Genomic DNA, 13501 nt, shown 5'->3' on the forward strand with positions numbered 1-13501 from the left:
ATAACCTTTTATCTGAGCAATGGAAAAAAAAGTTCAATGTTTTGACGTTGCCGTGTTCGTCACCGTTGTTGTCTGCTGATTTTTCGGATTTGTTCAAATTTTTGCCTGCCTCCCTGTTTGCCTTTCTGTCGGTCTGTTTATCCAAGTTGGTACACAAAGAGAGTTTCATCGAGTGGATGTAGACTTCAGTCAGTGTTGGTCATTCATTACGGGGTGTTGGATATTCATCCAGTGGTTATAAACAAAAAAAAAATAACATTATTTTGTGAAAATAAAACCAAGTTAATAGAAAACTAAACAGAAAAATATAATAAAAACAGAAACATATATTAAATACGAAACATTAGTGTATTCCAACATAAACAAACGAGTGTTTGACATTATATAAGGTTATATAAAAAAGCAAAAGAATTTGGAGAAAAACAAAAGCTTTTTTCAAACAATTTCTGTGAAGAAAACAAGCATTACAATTTTGGATTAATTTTTCCTTTGTCCTTGGATTTGCAAAACATTTGATTTCATAGCCTTTTCAAAGTAAGTAATTTTTGTGTGTGTGTGTGTTGTGATAGAAATAAAAAATTCAAGAAAAATGTCTCCACCCATATTCACTTATATAAGTGAACATCCATAGAGCCAATAGTCTATTATCCTTATATATTTACTAGAAAAAATTTTTTTTTGTTCATAAAATATTTATACATGCCAGTGTCTAGCCATCAAAAGTTTTTACAGAGTTTGGGCATGTGTCCTTTTTTTCTTTGTCATTAAGGGAGGTGAGTTAGGCTCTCACACTCTCGCCTCTCACACTTCTTACTCTCCTCATTCATACATACACTTACACATAAAATCTGTCCTTTGTCAAACAGCAGTTTCATAAAATTCCTTCAAAACAATTTTATTTTTGATAGTAAAAATCGATTTTTCTTTTCTCTGCCAAGAAAAGTATTTTTTTTTTTACTTCCCTTTTCATTGCTGTTATTGGCCATAGTTCGGTTGCCAAATTACTGAACGGTTTGAATAAGCTTTACCAAAGGAATTTCTCAAATATGCCAACACCTGCCATAGGTAAACATCCTTTGCAAATGGCCAGAGGATTTTTCTCTTAAACCTTTCATTGGTCAGAATTCTTGGAATTATTTATAAGAAACCGAGGTTAACATCCTTTGCATAATTCAATTATTTATGGTGTGTTGATTTGTATATTCTTAATTTATCATGAATTACTTTCAACTTGACATGGGTATGGACAGCTCCTTTCATAGATTAGAAACGTCTGTATGCGTTGGTGCAAGATGACCTAAATTTGTGTTTTCAATAAAATTTATTGCATAAATGCTGAAATATTAAATAATTAAAGTGGAGAAATGTAATGAATTATAAAAACAAATAAAATTGTAGCCAAATACATTGAAAAAATAAAGATTTAATAACAAAGAATATGAAACCTTTTAAGGTCTCACATTTTTAATGTAGTAAGGACAAATGTCTTGATATAAATTTATTTTAATTAAAATAGGTTTTTCATAAAAATTGTTTAAGAATTTTTTCACTAAATTAAATACATTTCACATATTAACTGGAGAAATTATTTTAAAAAAATTTGGAAGATAAATTCTACCAGTTTGAAATATTTCAAATATACACAGAAAAAAGTAAACTTTTTTATAGCAAGAATGAACTATGTCGTGCGAGAATTGAACTAAATTGTACTGCATATTCTAAGATTTTTACAAAATGCCTTGATGTACTTTTTAACTGCAACTTATGGTTAGACTAGGTGACAGCCCGATGTATCAGGCTCACTTATACTATTCAGTCCATTGTGATACCACAGTGGTGAACTTCTCTCTTATCACTGAGTGCTGCCCGATTCCATGTTAAGTTCAATGACAAGGGACCTGCTTTTTATAGCCGAATCCGAACGGCGTTCCACATTGCAGTGAAACCACTTAGAGAAGTTTTGAAACCCTCAGAAATGTCACCAGCATTACTGAGGTGGGATAATCCACCGCTGAATAACTTTTTGGTGTTCGGTCGAAGCAGGAATCGTACCCACGACCTTGTGTATGCAAGGCGGGCATGCTAACCATTGCACCACGGTGGCTCCCTGCAACTCATGAAATTACACCCTCTCAGTGATAAAAGAAAAGTTCACCACTGTGGTATTACAATGGACTGAATAGTCTAAGTGAGCCCGAAATATCGGCGTGTCATTCAGTGTTGCCAATAATTTTTGGACTGTTGCCCCCAAATTGAGACGCTTTTGTCGCAAAAAATCCCCAAATTTAATTAAAATTCCTCACAAAAATCCCCAGTAAATTTTTGACAAGTGTTTATGAAAACAAGTATAACAGCAGTCGGGCCGAATCTTAAATACCCACCACCATGCGGGTTACTTGATAATATATAAGATTTCATGGGGTTTGATGACAAATATTCTCCCAAGCAAATCAGTTCATCCAGTACGTTTCCCAAAGATAAATTTAAAGACTATGAAGACTAGATCAGATTCTGGATTTATAAGAACCAATTTTGTTTGAGTTTTAGAGAAATCATAAATATATCGTGGAATTGATGAAATAACGCCATGATTTGAAATCTTAAATCTGTAGATTTTTTCCGCCATTTTTTAAATGATTATGAGTAGTAAAATCTGGAAATTGTACTTTCAGTTTCAAGCCATTTTCATTAGCAGTGCGCTTGCTATACACTGAAAGAAGAGTTTTCTTTTCTGAGGAACGAAATTTTAGACAAGCAAAGTTTCCTTTTGATACAAATTTTAGAGACAATCGTTGAATCGCTGATCAACAATTCGGATTAATTTGCTCTAAACGAAAATACTTTATACGAAAGGGGAATTTCGTTTGTCTAAAATTTCATTCCAGAGGAAAATTTTTCTTCTTTGGGTTTACCCTCAAGAAGAGAAATATGTTTATATCGATCGATGCCTTACCAAATGGATCGGTAAAAATAAATGTGATACAGATTTTTGAGGGTCTACAATACCAGTATATTTACATTTTCGAGCAAATGGAATAAAAACTACGGTTTCTAGAAGCCCAAGAAGTTAAATCGGGAGAACGGTCTATGTGGGGGCTATACCAAAACATGGGTCGGCACACACCATATTCAGTTTTTGTAGTCAGCCGGATTCTAGAAGTCCTAGAAATAAATTGGGGTGGTAGGTCTATATTTGGGCTATACCAAAACATTTACCAATACTTTTCGACACACCTCTTAATGATCCTCAAATACCTCTAGAATTCCAAGTTCAGACAAATTGGGTAAAAACTACGAATTCTAGAAGCCCAAGAAGTATAGTCGAGAGATCAGTCTATATGGGGGCTATACCCAAACATGGACCGATAAGCACCATTTTCGGCACACCTCTTAATGGTCCTCAAATACCTCTAGAATTCCAATTTCATGCAAATTTGATAAAAACTACGGATTTTAGAAGCCCAAGAAGTAAAGTCGGGAGATCGGTCTATATGGGGGCTACACCAAAACATCGACCTATATACCCCATTTGCGACACACAAATGGTCCTAAATGATCTTAAAATAGATTTAGATTTTCAATTTCAAGCAAATCGAATAGAAATATAGTTTCATAAATAAATGAAATGAACAATTTTTTTGGTACTAAAATACCTCTAGATTTCAAATTTCAGGTAATCGGAGTGATAATACGGTTTTTAGAAGCCCAAGAAGTAAAATCGGGAGATCGGCCTATATGGGGGCTATACCAAAACATTAACCGATACACCCCATTTTCGACACACCATTTTACGGTCCTAAAATACCTCTAGATTTTCAATTTTAGGCAAATCGGATAGTAAATACAGTTTCTAGAAGCCCAAGAAGTAAAATCGAGAGATCGGTCTATATGGGGGCTATACCAAAACATTAACCGATACACCCCATTTTCGACACGCCAGTTTACGGTCCTAAAATACCTCTAGATTTTCAATTTCAGGCAAATCGGATAGTAAATACAGTTTCTAGAAGCCCAAGAAGTAAAATCGGGAGATCTGTCTATATGGGGGCTATATCAAAAGATGGACCGATAGGCACCATTTTCGGCACACCTCTTTGCGGTCGTAAAATACCTCTAGATTTCCAATTTCAGGCAAATTGGATAAAAACTACGGTTTTTATAAGCCCAAGACCCCAAATCGGGAGGTCGGTTTATATGGGGACTATATGAAAACTTGGACCGATATAGCCTATCTTGACCTGCCTGCAAACAAAAAACTAATCTGTGCCAAGTTTCAGGACGATAGCGCCATCATTGAAGGCTGTAGCGTGATTACAACAGACAGACAGACGGACATGCATATATCGTCTTAGAATTTCTCCCTGGTGAAGAATATATACTTTATATAGTGGGAAATCGATATTTCGATGTCTTACAAACGGTATAACAAACTTATTATACCCCCATCACCATTCCATGGTGGTGGGTATAAAAAAGAACAGCTGTAGAAAATCAGTAATGAATTAAATATTAAAAATTAAATGTATCGTCCAAATCAGTGAGAAATACCGATTAGTGGGCCACATTTATGCCCGATTCCCTACAAAATGATTTCACGATTATAGAAAAATTTCTTAGCCTTGCTAAGTACAATTATAAATTAGCACATAGGCCCCCAAAATAAAGTCCGTTTCTAGCCCAAATTGTCCATTTGAACCCTGTAACATGCCATAAAGAGGAACATTTTTTTTTTAATTTTGGCAATGCGATGTTCTTCTTTTTTTAATAATATAGAAATAAAAAGAATTTCAAGTAAATCTAATTTTTTTTTATCCCGAAACGGTTTGTAAAAAATCCTCAAAAAATCCCCAAAATTTATGGAATTTGCCCATCAAATCTCTAAGATCCCAACTCAAAGATTTCGTCCCCATCCTTGAAAAAATATCCCCAATTTGGGGAAAAATCGCCAATACTGGCAACACTGCTAACACTATAAATAACCGAACCTAACCTTCACTTAAAAAAAGAACTTAAATTAGCTGCAGTCAATTTAACTTTATGATGATTCAGATTTCTTTCAAATGCAAATTTTTCTTAGCATAGAATATGCATTTACTCAGATATAAAGTTTTCAATGAAGTTGTTTTTTCTAAAAACTGGGTATTTTTACTTTATAGAAAATTTTGTCAAATCAACTTGGCTTTAATAATTCAGAAAACTATTTTCAAAATTAATAAAATCGTCTTTAAGTTTGTTGACTTTTTGTATCTTGACTACACTGAAAAAACAATGAACCCCCCAGGAATAACAATTTTGGTTAATTTTAGAAAATTGAGGTTATTTTTAGAAAATTGTATCTAAAGAGTATTACAAACGCAATACACATTAAGCCGATGTCACAAAAATATTTAAATATTGTTCGACACATTCAAGAACATTTATTGTACATAATTAATTTGTTTCACTTGTTAAATAAATTTTGTAGTTTTAAGGAAAAAATCGGAGCACAAAATTATAAGAATGTCTTTAGTGCCATACAAAGTTCAAGACGGGCGTATTTGTAGTAATATTTACAAATTGAAAGATATAATGAACTATTTGGTGAGTAAATGAAACTTTCTCCAAACATAGTAATTCCATGAGCACCTTTTTTGAGCATAGAAGGGAATGGTTCTACACACAGAAAAAAATCACTAACATTTTTCCAATTAAAGTCTTAATTGAATTTTAAACAAGTATATACGGCCGTAAGTTCGGCCAGGCGAAGCTTATGTACCCTCCACCATAGATTGCGTAGAAACTTCTACTGAAGCCGATGGCAAGGTATCTTAAAACTTCCTAATACCGTAATATATACCACATAGTCCATACGTGGTATATATTAAACTAGAAAAGGCCGATTAAATACGTATATAATTAAGTTTAACGTTTCTATAGAAATAAAATTTTGACAACATTTTCTATAGAAGTAAAATTTGGAAAAAAATTCTAAATAAATTTTCTATAGAAATAAAATTTTGATAAAATTTTCTATAGAAATAAAATTTTGGCAAAATTTTCTATAGAAATAAAATTTTGACAAAATATTCTATACAAATAAAATTTTGACAAAATTTTCTATACAAATAAAATTTTGACAACATTTTTTATAGAAGTAAAATTTAGAAAACATTTTCTATAGAAATAAAATGTTGACAAAAGTTTCTATAGAAATAAAATTTTGACAAAATTTTCTATAGAAATAACATTTTGACAATGTTTTCTATAAAAATAAAATTTTGGTAGATTATTTTTGGCTCTAGTGGCAACCATGATAATGAACCGATATCATGTGCTGACACCACGTACCAAATTTCAACCGGATCGGATGAAATTTGCTTCTCTTAGAGGCTCCGCAAACCAAATCTGGGGATCGATTTATATGGGGGTTATATATAATTATGGACCGATATGGACTAATTCCTGCATGGTTGTTGGATACCATATACTAACACCACGTACCAAATTTAAACCGGATCGGATGAATTTTGCTCGTCTAAGACGCTCCGGAGGTCAAATCTGGGGATCGGTTTATATGGGGGCTATATATAATTATGGATCGATATGGACAAATTTTGGCATGGTTGTTAGAGACAATATACTAACACCACGTACCAAATTTCAATCGGATCGGATGACTTTTGCTCTTCTAAGAGGCTCCGGAGGTCAAATCTGGGGATCGGTTTATATGGGGGCTATATATAATTATGGGCCGATGTGGACCAATTTTTGCATGGTCATATTATATCTCTTCGATACGATACTGGTGAAATACCGGTATTATATACTCCAAAACCTACAGGACACAAGCGGAATGTAGGTTGCTTGATAGTTTGAATGGATTAAAAGCTCAGCAAAGGTCTATACTTAACACCCATATGGGCTGTTCACAATTTAAGAGCTATTTCTATACGTTTTTCCACATTGAAGCACTCAAAATTACAGCTTTATATTAATAAGTAAATTACAAAAATTGATTTAAAATAACAAATATTTAAATGCTTTTAAGGAGAGGATTGATTTTTGAATAAATATAATTTTATTGGAAAAAAATTTTGACGATTGACATATATTTCAATTCAAGCAAATGTTGCTATGTTATTATCAAGAAACAAAATTAAAACTTTCAAAGTAATAAGTTGGCAAAGTTAAAACAAGTCATTTACTACACAGGCTAATGTAGTCTAAGTTGGCACCACATATCCAATAGCATATCAGGTCCAATTTGCATTCTCTATATATGTATGTGTGTGTCTATGGTATTTTTATACGCATGTATGTATGGTGTTTACTCACTTTACTCAAATATCATCGACAGTACTTTCAATTACAAAAGAATGTATCGATTAACAGTAAATGGCTACAAATAAGTCTGAGCGTAGGTGGTGCGTCTGTGAAGGAGAGTGAGTATAAGGGGTTAAGAGAGTAACTGTAATTTTTGTCCATTACGTATTGACATTGATACTAATAGCAGTACAATCGATAACAAAAAAAACGCTAGACATTCAATGACAAATTACAGGTGTTAAAAAGGAACAGGAGGGGGTTGTTGCGTAAATAAATACAACAACAGAAATAGATGTTGTAAATGTTGCTGAGTACACTTATGACTATCACATTTGGATTTGAATACCAGGAGCTGCCGTGTGGAGTGTGATAATGGACTTATCATAAGTAACCCTAAATTGTGTGCTTGATTTGTGTCTGCACGTTACAATGACTTGAGCACTTGGTAGCTAACAATAATGGGTTGCATTTCAATAATGGATAACGCTAGAATTCTACTACTATTACTACACTCAAAAAAGCGAAACCTATAATTCACTATAGCCGATTTAATTTTATTTTAGTTCATGGAATTATTGCGTTTTAAGAAAGTTTCCATGACTTTAGTAATTTTAGGCAAACGTTAATTAAATTAACTAAAACGGAGGAAAAAAAATTATACACAAATGAATCATAAACACAAGTAAGTAACGTCTAAAGTCGGGCGGGCCGACTATATTATACCCTGCACCACTTTGTAGATCTAAATTTTCGATTCTATATCACATCAGTCAAATGTGTTAGGGGCTATATGTAAAGGTTTGTCCCAAATACATACATTTAAATATCACTCGATCTGGACAGAATTTGATAGACTTCTACAAAATCTATAGACTCAAAATTTAAGTCGGCTAATACACTAGGGTGGAACACAATGTTTGTAAAAAACCAGTAAGGAAAGTCTAAAGTCGGGCGGGGCCGACTATATTATACCCTGCACCACTTTGTAGATCTAAATTTTCGATACCATATCACATCCGTCAAATGTGTTGGGGGCTATATATAAAGGTTTGTCCCAAATACATACATTTAAATATCACTCGATCTGGAAGAATTTGATAGACTTCTACAAAATCTATAGACTCAATATTTAAGTCGGCTAATGCACTAGGGTGGAACACAATGTTAGTAAAAAAATATGGGAAACATTTAAATCTGAAGCAATTTTAAGGAAACTTGGCAAAAGTTTATTTATGATTTATCGCCCGATATATATGTATTAGAAGTTTAGGAAAATTAGAGTCATTTTTACAACTTTTCCACTAAGCAGTGGCGATTTTACAAGGAAAATGTTGGTATTTTGACCATTTTTTTCGAAATCAGAAAAACATATATATGGGAGCTATATCTAAATCTGAACCGATTTCAACCAAATTTGGCACGCATAGCAACAATGCTAATTCTACTCTCTGTGCAAAATTTCAACTAAATCGGAGTTAAAAATTGGCCTCTGTGGTCATATGAGTGTAAATCGGGCGAAAGCTATATATGGGAGATATATCTAAATCTGAACCGATTTCAACCAAATTTGGCACGCATAGCTACAATGCTAATTTTACTCCCTGTGCAAAATTTCAACTAAATCGGAGCAAAAAATTGGCCTCTGTGGTCATATGAGTGTAAATCGGGCGAAAGCTATATATGGGAGATATATCCAAATCTGAACCGATTTCACCCAAATTTGGCACGCCTAGTTACAATGCTAATTCTACTCCCTGTGCAAAATTTCAATGAAATCGGAGTTAAAAACTTGCCTCTGTGGTCATATGAGTGTAAATCGGGCGAAAGCTATATATGGGAGATATATCCAAATCTGAACCGATTTCAACCAAATTTGGCACGCATAGTTACAATGCTAATTCTACTCCCTGTGAAAAATTTCAACTAAATCGGAGTTAAAAATTGGCCTCTGTGGTCATATGAGTGTAAATCGGGCGAAAGCTATATATGGGAGATATATCCAAATCTGAACCGATTTCAACCAAATTTGGCACCCATAGCTACAATGCTAATTCTACTCCCTGTGCAAAATTTCAACTAAATCGGAGTTAAAAATTGGCCTCTGTGGGCAAATGAGTCTAAATCGGACGAAAGCTATATATGGGAGCTATATCTAAATCTGAACCGATTTGGCTGATATTTTGCAAGACCCATGAAATATTCGGATGTACTGAATTTGAGGAAGATCGGTTGATAAACACGCCAATTATGACCAGATCGGTGAAAAATATATATGGCAGCTATATCTAAATCTGAACCGATTTTTTCCAAAATCAATAGGGATCGTCTTTGAGCCGAAACAGGACCCTATACCAAATTTTAGGACAATCGGACTAAAACTGCGAGCTGTACTTTGCACACAAAAATACATCAACAGACAGACAGACAGACAGACAGACGGACAGACAGACAGACGGACATCGCTAAATCGACTCAGAATATAATTCTAAGCCGATCCGTATACTAAAAGGTTGGTCTATGATTACTCCTTCTTGGCGTTACATACAAATGCACTAACTTATTATACCCTGTACCACAGTAGTGGTGAAGGGTATAATTAACAAAATTCGAGTCTCCAAGAAAATAGTTCAACAATAACAACAACAACAAATTAAAATATACTATTTTAAGAAAACTTAGGAAAAACAAAACAAAGCATTTATAAAAATCCAAGTGTTTATGGAAATCATTTCTTTTTTTAGAAAATATATATATATTCTGGGTCGTGGTGAAATACTGAGTCGATCTGAGCATGTCCGTCTGTTGAAATCACGCTAACTTCCGAACGAAACAAGCTATCGACTTGAAACTTGTCACAATTAGTTGTTATTGATGTAGGTCAGATGGTATTGCAAATGGTTCACAAATGGTCCATATCGGTCCACTTTTACGTATAGCCCCCATATAAACGGACCCCCAAATTTGGCTTGCGATTGCTCTAAGAGAAGCAAATTTCATCTGATCCGGCTAAAATTTGGTACATGGTGTTAGTATATGGTCTCTAATAAGCATGCAGAAATTGGTCCATATCGGTCCATAATTACATATAGCATATAAACCGATCCCCCGATTTGGCTTGCTTTTTGTATAGCCCCCATATAAACGGACCCCCAAATTTGGCTTGCGATTGCTCTAAGAAAACCAAATTTCATCCGATCCGGCTGAAATTTGGTACATGGTGTTAGTATATTGTCTCTAACAACCATGCAAAAATTGGTCCACATCGGTTCATAATTATATATAGCCTCCATATAAACCGATTATGATGGAAGAATAGAAAAAGATGCGAACATGTGTTTTGCCGACTTTTATATATGTATTTAACCTCTTTCATAGGATGTTGTATTATAAGTTTGCCATTCGAAATATCGATTTCCGACTGGAGACGGGTAATTTTCGTAGATGATTCAAATATAGTCTTCATAAAAACCTTTAATCCGAAGTGGTCAAAATTAGATATTATTTTTTTTTTAATATTTATAGGATCATATATGACTCAATGACTGATATAAGTCAATTTAGTATTTTGTCCCAGTTTTTGTACAACAAATTAATTTGTTTGGAATGAAAGAAAAGAATTTTGGTATTAGATGACACAAATTATACGATTTCTATCAATATTTCCTATAGATCTACGCAACGACCAAGGTCTAGAATTTAATTAAAAAATACAAATCACACAAAAAAAAATTCCGTAGTTAAACTAACGCTAAATTTAACTTATTTTTATTGGAAAAAAAATATTTGCTTGTAGTTAAATTTTATTATTTTTATCGAAATTTTCCACAGCTTAATGAAATCTTACCTTTTTTTAAGTATGTCTCAAAAATTTTATGAACTAAACGTGAGTATAAAGTTTAATGACCGTACACAAAAGTTCAATGTGAACTAAAACAAATGAAAATTTTCGCACGATTCCCAAAAATATTAAGAATGAACAACTGTATGGTTAAAATGGTCGTGATTTGGCGCCAATGATTTTCTTCTTTACTTTTAGTTAATTTGGTCTTCTATGAAATGATGTAATTTCGTGAACTGTAGTTAAAAAGTACAACAGGGCATTAGAATTTCCTGGTTTTAACAAAGCTTTGTGGAAGTCTAAAAATGTGGAGTAACATTTAGTTCAATTTTCTTGCGGTAGTTCATTCCTCCTATAAAACAGTTCACTTTTTTTCGGTGCATCATAAGAGATTGCATTGTATTAACATACTTCATTAAATCTTTCTTATAATAATTATATTTTGATAATTATTGGAAAAAGTCTCTCCGTATGTTTTACAAACCATTATTTCGATGGACAAGTAGACTTAAGTTAATCGAAATTATGTTTTATACAAAAAAAGGTTATAAGTCACGAGGATAGACATCCATTTAAAAGAAAATCGGAACTCTTTAGAATCTGAGTTAAAATCACGGTTGCCAATCGAGCAAAAAAATAATCTACCAAAATTTGGTGACAATTTTACCAAAAAACTACCAAACAAAAAATTTTATTTGTCAAAATTTTATTTCTGTAGAAAATTTTGTCAACATTTTATTTCTATAGATAATATTATCAAAATTTTATTCCTATAGAAAATTTTGTCAACATTTTATTTCTATAGAAAATTTTGTCAAAATTTTATTTCAATAGAAAATTTTGTCAAAATTTTATTTCTATAGAAAATTTTTTCAAAATTTTATTTCAATAGAAAATTTTGTCAAAATTTCATTTCTACAGAAAATTTTGTCAACATTTTTATTTCTGTAGAAAATTTTGTCAAAATTTCATTTCTATAGAAAATTTAGTCAAAAATTGTATTTCTATAGAAAATTTTGTCAAAGTTTTATTTTTTAGAAAATTTTGTCACAAAATTTATTTTTATAGAAAATTTTCTCAAAAAATTTTTTTCTATAGAAAATGTTGTAAAAAATTTTATTTCTATAGAAAATTTTGTCAAAATTTTATTTCTATAGAAAATTTTGTCAAAATTTTTATATCTATAGAAAATTTTGTCAAAAATTTTGTTTCTATAGAAAATCGAGCCAAAAATAAACTACCAAAATTTGGAGACAATTTTACCAAAAAACTACCAAACAAAAAAATTGTGTTTGCAAAATTTTATTTCTATAGAAAATTTTGCCAAAGATTTTATTTATATACAAAATTTTGTCAAAATTTTTGTTTTCTTTGGAAATTTTTTCAAAATTTTATTTCTGTAGAAAATTTTGTCAAAATTTTATTTCTGTACAAAATGTTGTCCAAATTTAATTTTTATGGAAAGTTTTGTCAAAAATTTTATTTCTATAGAAAATTTGGTCAACATTTTATTTCTATATAAAAAATTTTGCCAAAATTTTATTTCTATAGAAAAACTTTGCTACAATTCTATTTCTATAGAAAAATTTTCCAAAATATTATTTCAATAGAAAATTTTGTCAAAATTTTATTTCTATAGAAAAATTTTGTCAAAATTTTATTTCTTTAGAAAATTTTGTGAAAACTTTGTTTCTATAGAAAATTTTGTCAACATTTTATATCTATAGAAAATTTTGTCAAAATTTTTTATCTATAGAAAATTTTGTCAAAAATGTTGTTTCTGTAGAAAATTTTGTCAAAATTTTACTTTTATAGAAAATTTTGTCAATAATTTTGTTTCTATAGAAAATTTTGTCAAAAATTTTATTTCTGTAGAAAATTTTGTCAAAATTTTATTTCTATAGAAAATCTTGTCAAAAATGTTATTTCTATAGAAAATTTTGTCAAAATTTTATTATAATAATTATTATTATTATTATAAGTGTTGTCAAAATTTTATTTCTATAGAAAATTTTGCAAATAGTTTATTTCTATAGAAAATTTTGCAAATAGTTTATTTCTATACAAAATTTTGTCAAAAATTTTATTTCTATAGAAAATTTTGTCAAAAAGTTTATTTATATAGAAAATTTTGTAAAAAATTTTGTCAAAAATTTTATTTCTTTAGAAAATTTTGTCAAAAATTTTATTTCCATAGAAAATTTTGTCAACATTTTATTTTTATAGAAAATTTTGTCACAAATTTTGTTTCTATAGAAAATTTTGTCAACCTTTTATTTCTAAAGAAAATTTTGTCAAAATTTTATATCTATAGAAAATTTTGTCATAATTTTGTATCTAAGAAAATTTTGTCAAAAA

At 31.2% G+C, this 13501-nt stretch overlaps 1 protein-coding gene across 1 annotated transcript in view; it reads left to right on the forward strand.

Annotated features, from left to right (window-relative positions):
• Positions 1 to 383: 383 nt before the first annotated feature.
• The window catches only part of LOC142221927 (uridine phosphorylase 1), a 104723-nt gene continuing 91605 nt past the window's right edge, over positions 384 to 13501 (forward strand). Inside the window, exon 1 of the mRNA XM_075291820.1 lies at positions 384 to 534. The gene's annotated coding sequence lies outside the window, so the exon portion shown is untranslated. The remainder of the gene's footprint in view (positions 535 to 13501) is intronic.

The sequence above is a fragment of the Haematobia irritans genome, chromosome 1 (assembly GCF_050003625.1).
Source record: "Haematobia irritans isolate KBUSLIRL chromosome 1, ASM5000362v1, whole genome shotgun sequence".
In the NCBI taxonomy this organism is placed as follows: Eukaryota; Metazoa; Arthropoda; class Insecta; order Diptera; family Muscidae; genus Haematobia; species Haematobia irritans.